The sequence below is a fragment of the Marmota monax genome, unplaced genomic scaffold (genome assembly GCF_021218885.2).
Source record: "Marmota monax isolate L192 unplaced genomic scaffold, Marmota_monax_Labrador192_F-V1.1 WCK01_AAM20220418_F8-fsc00003, whole genome shotgun sequence".
NCBI lineage: Eukaryota > Metazoa > Chordata > Mammalia > Rodentia > Sciuridae > Marmota > Marmota monax.
In genome coordinates, this window is record NW_026694084.1 from 15,843,257 (window position 1) to 15,853,352 (window position 10,096).

The 10,096-nt window shown below is 40.6% G+C and overlaps 1 pseudogene; it reads right to left on the bottom strand.

The window, feature by feature from the left end:
- LOC124107037 (small ribosomal subunit protein uS5-like) overlaps positions 1–8,250 on the bottom strand; it is a 31,297-nt pseudogene extending 23,047 nt beyond the window's left edge.
- Between the last annotated feature and the right edge of the window lie 1,846 nt (positions 8,251–10,096).

A 10,096-nucleotide genomic window follows, 5' to 3' on the forward strand; every position in this document is an offset into this window, starting at 1 on the left:
GAAGGTAAATAACAGACTGGGAGAAAATGTGTGCAAAAAATACATCAGAAAAGGAAAACCATCTTAAGGTTCACGTAGTTCAATAAGGAAAAGCAAATAACCTAATAAGAAAATTGGGCAATAATAAACTGGAAGTTTTTTTAAAAAATACAAATGACTACATACATCTGAAAATGTGCTTAAAATCACTAGTGCTCACAAGAATTCAACTCTATGTGTCAATGAGCTATTTTTCTCTATCAAATTAGCAAAACTTAAAAAGATCAGTAATGATCAGTGCTGACTTGTATGAATACTCTTGGTGTTTTTAGGAACTCCTGCTGGTGGAGGTAGAGTCTATAGGTAAGGCAGGGTGGCTGGTGGAGACCCTGTCTCTCTCCAGGCAGCCTCCCTGAAAACCATATGCAGTTTCAAATTTTGAATTGATTGTTTTGGAGACAAAGAGAAAGGATTCTCAGGGTTAGGGATGGAGAAAAGTTACAGGCTGGGAAGCCACCTGAAAGTCACAGGCTGGGAAACACAGGAAGGACACATAGACCCCCTCATGAACTCTTGATTGGCATTTAACCTGGTTACTCTAAAGTCAATTTGATGATTTATTTCAAATTTAAGATTTACACATTCTATGACTAAAACACCCACCTTTGATATCCTTGTCTTTTGCCACCTGGATCCCACCTTTTAGAGTGTGAAGTCATAACTCATGTTTATGTTCAATCCAGCCAACACTGTTTCTGGGGTTAGACCTCTTAGGCTTTCCTCAGGTGTTCAGCCAAAGTTTCTTAGTTATAACTCCAGGAGGCTGAGTCAGCTGCGGCCTTCCATCTCTGCTCCATTCCATAAGAGTATTGGCACTTTCCCCCCAAATCATCCAGGCAAAAAGTCAAGAGGTCAACCATCTGCTGGGTTCAAAAGTAATTGAAATGAAAGAAACAGGGATGTGTAGGTGAGTGTATCCTCCTACACAGTTGCTTTGAAGCTGTGGAGCATGTGCCCTGTGCATCCCATTTATATGTGAATCTATATTTATATGTGAAATATCATGACTTTTAAATTCTGATGCTTGTTATTAAAACAAAGAGAACACAATTTGTACAGGGACAAATTGCTTATGGGCTATTTCTAAATAGTATTCTCACTTTGGCCACTAGTCCAGTATTACCTTCCTCATAGTTAGTTTCCCCTAACAGTTCCTGGTGTGTTGATCTGCCCGTATGCCTCATATAGGACTACTAAGCACACTGCAAACTCTAAAGGCATTGAATCTCCAAAATCAAAGGGTCATATCATGTTTTCCTTTCCCAGAAGTCTCCTTAGCTCCTTTGCAGATGACAAACCTCTTCCCCAGTAACAAAGTAATACCATTTTCCCATTATTACATGGAGTAACAAATTCTGCCTACCAAGGGAATGGGATTGTTGGTGGACTGCATTAAGCCACCAGGCCCTGGCACTCTTCTCTTAGGTAAGAATGTCAGGTCATCCTTTGGTCAATCACATGTTGGAAAAAGTTTAAGTTCTGTCTATTAATCTCCCAATCACATCACTACCAGTAGAAAAGCTACATATTTGAAGAAGTGTAAGCAAACAGCAAATAAAAAAAAAATGTGTTCTATCTTCTAATAGAGAAAGGGTTAAGGAATCACAATCTCCAACTTAAAGACCAAGGTTACTTTACCTGGTTAGGAAAGTACACACTTGTTTTCATAGAGTAATGAACCACAGTTTTTCTGCCCCACAGAATTCTAATGCTGTCAAATATGGTAAGACAGATGATCCTGTTTAAAATGATATTTTGCAAAGCAAAACAGATATAACTCAGTAACTGTGCATCTAATTGACTTAATTGCCTCATTTATCACATGACTTAAGTGAGCTGATGTTTTCTACTCTGCTTCACCCATGTAATTCTTGTAATATAAGAGCTGAGACATGGTGCCAGGCATGAGCGAGAAATACTGTCTCCTGAGAAAAGATATCACTGGAGCGATGTTGGCTTTGGGTTCCAGTTTATTGAAAAATCAATGTCCATTTGTGCGACCAACACGTATGGCTCTCTTCCAGGCTGATGATGGCTTTGGGAGGCCGGCTATCACCTAATGAAGTCAGATCAGCTTACCCAGCACCCGCGTTACAGTTGGCAAAGTGACTTTGTCATTAAAATCCGGTTTATCATTCCTCTCCGTGTGTTTTCTTCTCATTTCACTCCCTCCTCTCCACTTCTCTTGAAGCCACAGTATCCTTTTTCTCACGTGCAGATAACAGGCCTAAGGCATCAAATTTTAACATTTCAAAGGGACTCAGTATGATGTTTGGTCTTCAAAGAATAAACAACTTTCTCATATGTCTGTGTCTCTCATCAGGGGCAGGAAAATATATATATACATATAGAGTCCTCCTCAGTCTTGACTCAAAATAGTTGTCGTTACAAGTTGGAGCCAGATTTGTAACAGGCTCAATTGAAATTCGTCAGTTTCACTGTCTTGGGTAAATCAACAAGGCTGAGTTGTCTAATGTGTTGATACGTTTCAATAAACAGAGTCCAGTTGACATTTTACATGGGGCTTTGTTTTTTAAAAAAAGTTAATTACCAGTAAAGTAATACCATTTCCCCATTATTACATGGAGTGGCAACCTAAATTGCAATGCAATTTTTTTTCCCTGCAGTGTTCCCTTTCCCTGGAGAATGTTCTCGGAATGATAGTCATTGACAACAGAAACTCTGGTGAGACTTTTTTTTTTTTTTTATTTTAAATTTCCCTCCTGAAATTTGCCAGGAGTCACAAATAATTCTGTCAGGAAGTGCCAGCTCAGCCAGGGAGCATCGTTACTGGGTTCCTACTAGCTTCAATAGGGGAAGACATTCCTTTTCAAGGATACCAGGAACTCATAGAATCATCAATAAGAGGATAGAGAACCAGATTCAGAGACTGGGTATGAACTCAGGCATTGCTATGCCAAGTGACAGGAAGTCAAGATCTTTAAACTCTAAAAGGCTGATAGAGAGCTGCAGCTGCTATGAAGGATTTTGAATGGCTTCTTGTGTGTGTTTCAGGCTAAAAAGTCCCAGTCCCATGTTGACTGGGCCTGGGATGTTTGATTCTGCTCCAGCTGACAGTCTCCAAAGAAAAAGGATGCACTCTCTTTGGTTTCTCCCCCTATACCTGAGGAAAGGGAAGTCATGGGGGAACTGCCCCATAAGACAAATGTCATCTACAGACTGAGGTAAAGCACCTAAGCTAGGAGGTCATTAATGAAAACTGCCAGGGAGCCTACAGTTTCTGAAGTGTTCAACATGTCTGGGGTGCCTAGAAATTGTGGTCAAAAGACACTGTAAATTTGTGTTCAGCGTTCCTAAAGAATTAAAATGTAAAATGAATATCTAACATTTGCTGTGACTATCACAGGCTTGAACCAAGAATTATAAACCAGAGCCGTGGATGACCATGGGCTAAGTAAGTCTCAGACCATGAATCAAAATAAACCTTTCCTCCTCTCTGTTGTTATTGTTAGGTCTTTTAGTCACAGCAATGCAAAAGCTGACTAAAACAGAAATTGGTACCAAGAAGTGGGGTTGTTGTTGTCACTAACCTGAATATGTGGTTCAGAAACTTCTGGAGCTTTGCTTTTTGGAATTTGTGGCCAAAATTTTGATAAGTTTAGAGATGCAGACCGGAAAATCTTTAGAATGTTGTAAGCAGAGTTAAAGGTCAATTCTGGTGGGTGCTCACAACCATAAACAGTAAAGGCCTGGCTCTTGAGATTTTAGAGAAGAAAGACTCTATTGGAAATTGAATCAGAGGCCATTTGTGTTATGTTCACAAACACATGAAGACGTTGAGCAGTTGTCTACATTTGCCTATGTCCTGAGACTTTCTGTGAGACTGAATTTAAAGATGATGGACAAATTAATCAGGCAGAGGAAATTTCAAGGCAGCATAGGATTCGGGTGGTGGCATGGATATTGCTGGTGGCTTTTAGACAAATTTACTGTGATAAAAGCAGAGCAGAAAGATTTGAAAAACTGGAGTTTTGCCAGAAAAATGCAAGTAAAACTGGGACTAAGAAAGGTGTGGTTATTAATGAGATTACAAAATATTTTACTCAGAGATAATAGGAAAGATGGCTTGAGGGCATCTCAGGAATTGGCAAGACTACAAGTATCTCAGGCTCAAGGGTATAAAAGTAACAGAGACAATGAAAAGAGGCAACGGATGCACGATGCTTATACAGGGGGCCTAGGAAGTTGTACCACCATGCTCAGCCACCAGGCACTCAGAGACTATTGAAGTGGGGTCCCTGAATGCTTGGCTATTGCTTGAGATGGCCACAGACTTTGGTATCAACCAAGTGGTGCTGGTTTTGCAAGATGCTGGAATTAGGGGGTCATAAAAAGAGCCTTCCACCAAGATTTCAAAGGAAGGCCTGGGAGGTCAGTAAGTGTAAGAGGATTGCAGTCCCTTGAAAGGGCAATGTGTGAAGATGTTAAGAAGGAACCTGCAGCTGCAGTGGAGACCCCTGAGATTAAGAGATGCCAGTGCTATGGGACATCAGCTGAGGAAAGCTGGAGCAATTCAGCTAAAACAAACCAAGAGAGAGGTCATGTGGGATACAACCCCCAAAGCCATTGGGGGAAGAACGACACAAGCCCTTTGAAGAGAACATTATGATGCCACGTGCTCCAGGTGCTGGACGTGGAGCTACAGAACTTGTTTGCCCATCTGAATTTTGGTCTGGATTTGTTTCCATACCTTTTTCTATGCCTCTATTTTCTTCCATGTGGATGGAAATGTTTACTGTGTGCCATTATATATCAGATATATGTAACTTGCTTTTGATTTTTATAGGGGCTCATTAGAGGGTTTGCCTTGAGTCTCAAGAAACTTTGAACTTGGATTTTAAGATAATGCTGGAACTGTTAAGACAATGGGGACTCTTGAAAATGGACTAAATGTATTTTGTGAAATGGGCATGAGCTTCAGAGGTGAAATGATTAGATTATGAATTGTAACCTAATCACTGGATTCATCCACTAATATGGATTAACTTGGTGGTAACTGTAGAAAGGTAGGGTGTGGCTAGAGGAGATAGGTCACTGGGGATGTGCTTTGGGGTTTATATTTTGTCCTGGTGGCAGAGTTCTCTCTGAGATCACTATTGCCATATGTTGAGCTGCTTTTTGCCACCATGCCCTTCTGCCATTCTGTTCTGCATCAATTCAGGCCACAGCAATGGAATCCACTGACCATGAACCAAAGCTCTGAAACTGTGAGTCAAAAATGACTTTTACTCTTCTAAAACACACATATGTGCATGCATACCTACACACATGTAAATAAAATAAATAAAGCATGTGAATTGGTTCTTTTAGGAGGCATAATAAACAGGAAACAAGATGGTAGGTGAATTAGCTAGGTAGGAAGTACACTCTCCAAAGAAAAGCCCTCAAAGTTAGGATGAAATACAAATAGGTCATAAATTCACAGTGATGTACAGTTGTTGTAGTAAGGCATATCACCCAATGCTTTTAGGAGATAAATACATAATTTCTATACAAATATGGAAATTATTTATTTTAACATAGCATTTTAAGAAATTATTAAGATATTTTAATTTGTTTCTGCCATGTGGTCCTGGTTCAGAGCAGTATGTTTAATTTTGGGCTATAGATTGGTTTCAAGAACTCTCAACTGGGAGAAATAAGACCTATATTTATTGTATTTTCAGGTTGTTCTAGGCATTTTCCCATGACATATCACTCAGTTTTCAAAACAGACCTTCAAGGTAGATCTGAGATACTCCAGTTATAGATGATAAATCCAAGGTTCAAAGAAATATATGAGCTTTGCCCAAGGTCACATAGAGCAAGAACCAATTTTGTGTGACTGTGCATGTAAAAGAATCACATTTAGTCACACTCTGGTCATCCACATCTCTCACACCAGTCTGACTTCTGGCCCCATCCCTTTAGGTCCTCCTCCTACTTAGGCTCAGCAGCATCTCATTCCTGGTACAATTTTCTCTGCATGTTGCCACACACTTGTGCTTATCCTTCTTCACTAAACCCTTTTGTCTTGGTCTCCTTTCAGTGTGAGCCATTCTTGCCTGGACTCTACTCTTCTGGATTTTCTTGCTATTTCCAAGGAACTTCTTTTAGGCCCACATTTAATAACCACTGAGAAGCAGATATAGTATAACTGTCTTTCTAGACCAGACCTCTATTTTTTTAGTTCACTTTAATCGACAGAATGACTTATTTGATATCACTTCTTGGGATATCACTATTTCAAAAGTAAAGTGTTTTTTAGAATTTATTTTTGTTTAGTTTTTGGTGGACACAACATCTTTATTTTTTATTTTTATGTGGTTCTGAGGATCGAACCCAGCACCCCATGCATGCCAGGCGAGCGCACTACCACTTGAGCCACATCCCCAGCCCTCAAAAGTAAAGTTTTAAAACTGAACTATAAGTTCCACCCCTACCAAAAAAAACTAGCCAAAATAAATAAACAAATAAGTATATAGACACATAAATACCTGATCTTTTCCAGTATCTACTATTGTAAGAAATGACACATTTGCAATTTTACATTATTGCATGATTGGTGCCTGTTAGTCACTTAGCCAAGATATTAATTGTGTATCTCCTAATTGTTCAAAACAGAGTGAAAATAGCTGTGAACTAGACAGGCAGAATCCTTTTGTGTCCAGACCATGAAATCTAGTGAGGAGATACAGACAGCAAAAATAGTTAGTCAAGTGGTAAAGTGTGACTGAGAAGAACACTTTAGCTGGGAATGCCTACCATGGGGAGCTAACAAATAATTGAGATATGAATGATGAAAAAGAAGGACATTGTTGAGAAAGAATATTCCAAATGGAAGAAACAGCAATTGTAAAGTTTCCAAGATGGAAATGATTTTTATGTGTTCTAGGAGTTCAATATCAGATGGGAGTATAGTGCAAGATGGTGGAGGGAGATTGAGTCAGTTCTGTAAGATAAGGATATTCACTTCAGATCTTAGGAGTAAGAAAGAAGTGAAACAACAAGGAAAGAAAGTTGAGTTAGTGATTGAAGGAATAGTATCCCTTATGAGAAAAGTTAAACAAATATTGGAAAAGAGAGTCGGCTGGGAATACACTCCATCTTGATTCTGCTTTTATAATTGCCTCTTTTTAGGAGAAAGTAGGACATAAGATGCAGTGAGCCTATCTGATGTGTCTCAAGTCACCCCCTGGTAAAAAAAATATGAGTTCAGAAAATTGTGAGAGGACTGGAAATTTTGGCTAATGTGTTCCTTGTATACAAGATTGTGAATAGAAATTCTATTGACATCTAATTGTTGGCATGTGCAATCTGATAAGTGTTACCAAATGCCTTCCCAAATAAGTATGGAATGGTGTGGAAAGAAATGTGTCTCGGTTGGCTAAATGATGAAAAAAAAATGTCTTTCTTGGCTAAATGGTGAAAGCAGCAACCTATTAAGAGAATTATTCTCAGAGGTTGGATGCTAATTAATTTTATGTGCATGTCAAGAAGTCAATCAATGGCAGACTTGTAGCAAAATAGCAGAGCAAAGAATAATATACGAAGCAGATCCTAGTCAAATATGGAAAGCCTCTGATCTTATCACTAGAAATGTCCAGCACAGTGATCACACAGCTGTTCTTTTCACCAGTTTGGCACCTATGAACTTCAATGGTATCTCTTCAATTTAACTAGAAACAATTATGGAAGCATGTTTTTTTTTTCAAGAATGCATACTTTATAATTTCATAATCTTCAAAATTTTCTATTGAAGTGAAACTCATGTAATCCAAATTAATTATTTTAAAGTGCATGATTAGTGCCATTTAGTACATTCAAATGTAGTACAATTGTCACCAGTATCTAATTTCAAAAAGTGAAAGCAGGATCCAGGGGCCTAAACATGGACACCTGAGGCACTTCCGGATCCTAGAGCCTAACCATGGATGCCTGAGGAACTTCCGGACCCGGGGGCTTAAACATGGGTGTGCACCTGAGGAACTTCCAGATGCTGCGGCCTAAACATGGATGCTGAGGCACTTCCGGATCCTAGAACCTAAACATGGATGCTGAGGAACTTCTGGACCTGGGGGCTAAAACATGGACATGCACCTGGGGAACCACCGGATCTGTGGGCCTAAATATGGACGCCTGAGGAACTTCTGGATCCGGGAGCTTAAACATGGACACCTGAGAAACTTCTGGATCGTAGAGCCTAAACATGGATGTGCACCTGAGGCACTTCTGGGTGCTACAGCCTAAACATGGATGTGTGCCAGAGGAACTTCTGGATCCGGGCACCTAAACATGGACGTGCATCTTTGAAACTTCTGGATCGGGATCCGGGGGCCTAAACATGGATGTCTGAGGAACTTCTGGATCCGGGGGCCTAAACATGGACGCTTGAGGCACTTCCGGATCTGAGGGCCTAAACCTGGACGTGTCCCTGGAACTTCTGGGTCCCTTGTGCCTATAAATGGCAGGGCGTGACTCTCAGAAGGGACATGGCCCATAAAGGGGAGCTGAGTATGGGTCCTGTTGGGGGGCAGACAGAGCTGTCGCACCCTGAACTTGAATGTGACGGTGGCCTCACTGCCCGGCCTTCCCCTGGGTGTCACTTCCTCCCCTTCCAGGCAGTGCTGGGGAGGAAGTGAGACCAGGCACAGGGGCCAGGCCCTGAAGAGGGACACTGTCTTTCTCCTCTCTTAGCCAGGCACCCAGCCTGGCTGGGGATGGGGACGTCTTATGACACTAGCTACTTCCTACATCCCTGCCCCAGGACCTCAGGGACCGCAGGCAGGGAGTCATTGACATGATTCTCCCCTGGCCGTTGCAGCCCCAGGGTCTACTCAGGGAGAGCTCTGTCTCCCAGAGGGTCAGGGGGCCTCTGTGACCTTATGCTCCTTATTCACCGTCATCCTGGGCGAGCAAAGTTCAGGACACCAGATGCTACTGAGAGTGACATCTCCTGGATGGGTGGCTGGGGACTTTGCTTCTGTCCCCAGGCCTCAGACACCAGATGATCCCTCCCAGAGACAGAAAATAACACCACACTGCCCAAGACTTATTTTTAAGCTTTGGATTCTGAAATTTTCCTGCTGCCACCTTCTTTGTGAAGCTAGTTTTTCAACAGAGACAATATTCCGGGGGGGGGGGGGGAACCAACTACATGGAGTCAATCAAACCAAGTTGACACATCTGGTCCTCCCAGAGAAATCTAGACTGGGGGGAGAACAGCCATTCTCAACTGGCGAAATAGTGAAGTTCCCTTGTCCTTATTTTGTGTAAGCAAAATAAATAATCTGATGTTAACTCATCAAATTATTTTTGAGGAGTGCTTGGCTCATAGGAAAACTGATTCTGTTTTATGGAATGAAGTGTTCCCTGATTTTAAAATTAAAAATGAAGCCAATTAGGATTGTTAAATTACACTGTCATAATTCTGTTCTTTGATAGCAGAAATAAATAAACCTTTTTTTAAAAAAAAAAGTGAAAACAACTCAAATGTGCGTGAATGAATGAACAAAAGAATGTGATATAGCTATGGAATTGAATATTATTTAACTATAAAAGAAGCAAATACTGATATATGCTATCAAATGGATGAGCTTTGAAAGTATTGTAAGCAAAAAATACAAGGCACAAAAGATCACATGTTGTTTGTTTCCATTTATATGAAACATCCAACAACACTTATTTATACACACAGATATAAACATAAATACATAAGCATATGCATATATATTTATATGGATTTATCATAAGGACTTAACTTTATACAACTATGGAAGCAGGAGAGCAGAATACGCAAAGTTAAGTTTCTAAGTTAAGTGCTGAAACCTAATGCCCACAGGCAAGTGGCCAGGAATAGAAGGTGATTGTGGAGCAGGGGAAGCAAGGACAAGTAGGAACCTGTGAATCTGAGATGGAGCCTCCCAAAATATGAACTGGAACCCACAGGGGTTCCTTATCACCTCCAAGTTTCTAACCTTGATGATGAGGGTTTTCTGTAGGAGGAATGTGTACCCTTTGTGACAGAGCAAACCTTATACCTGGGCCTGGAGTCAGA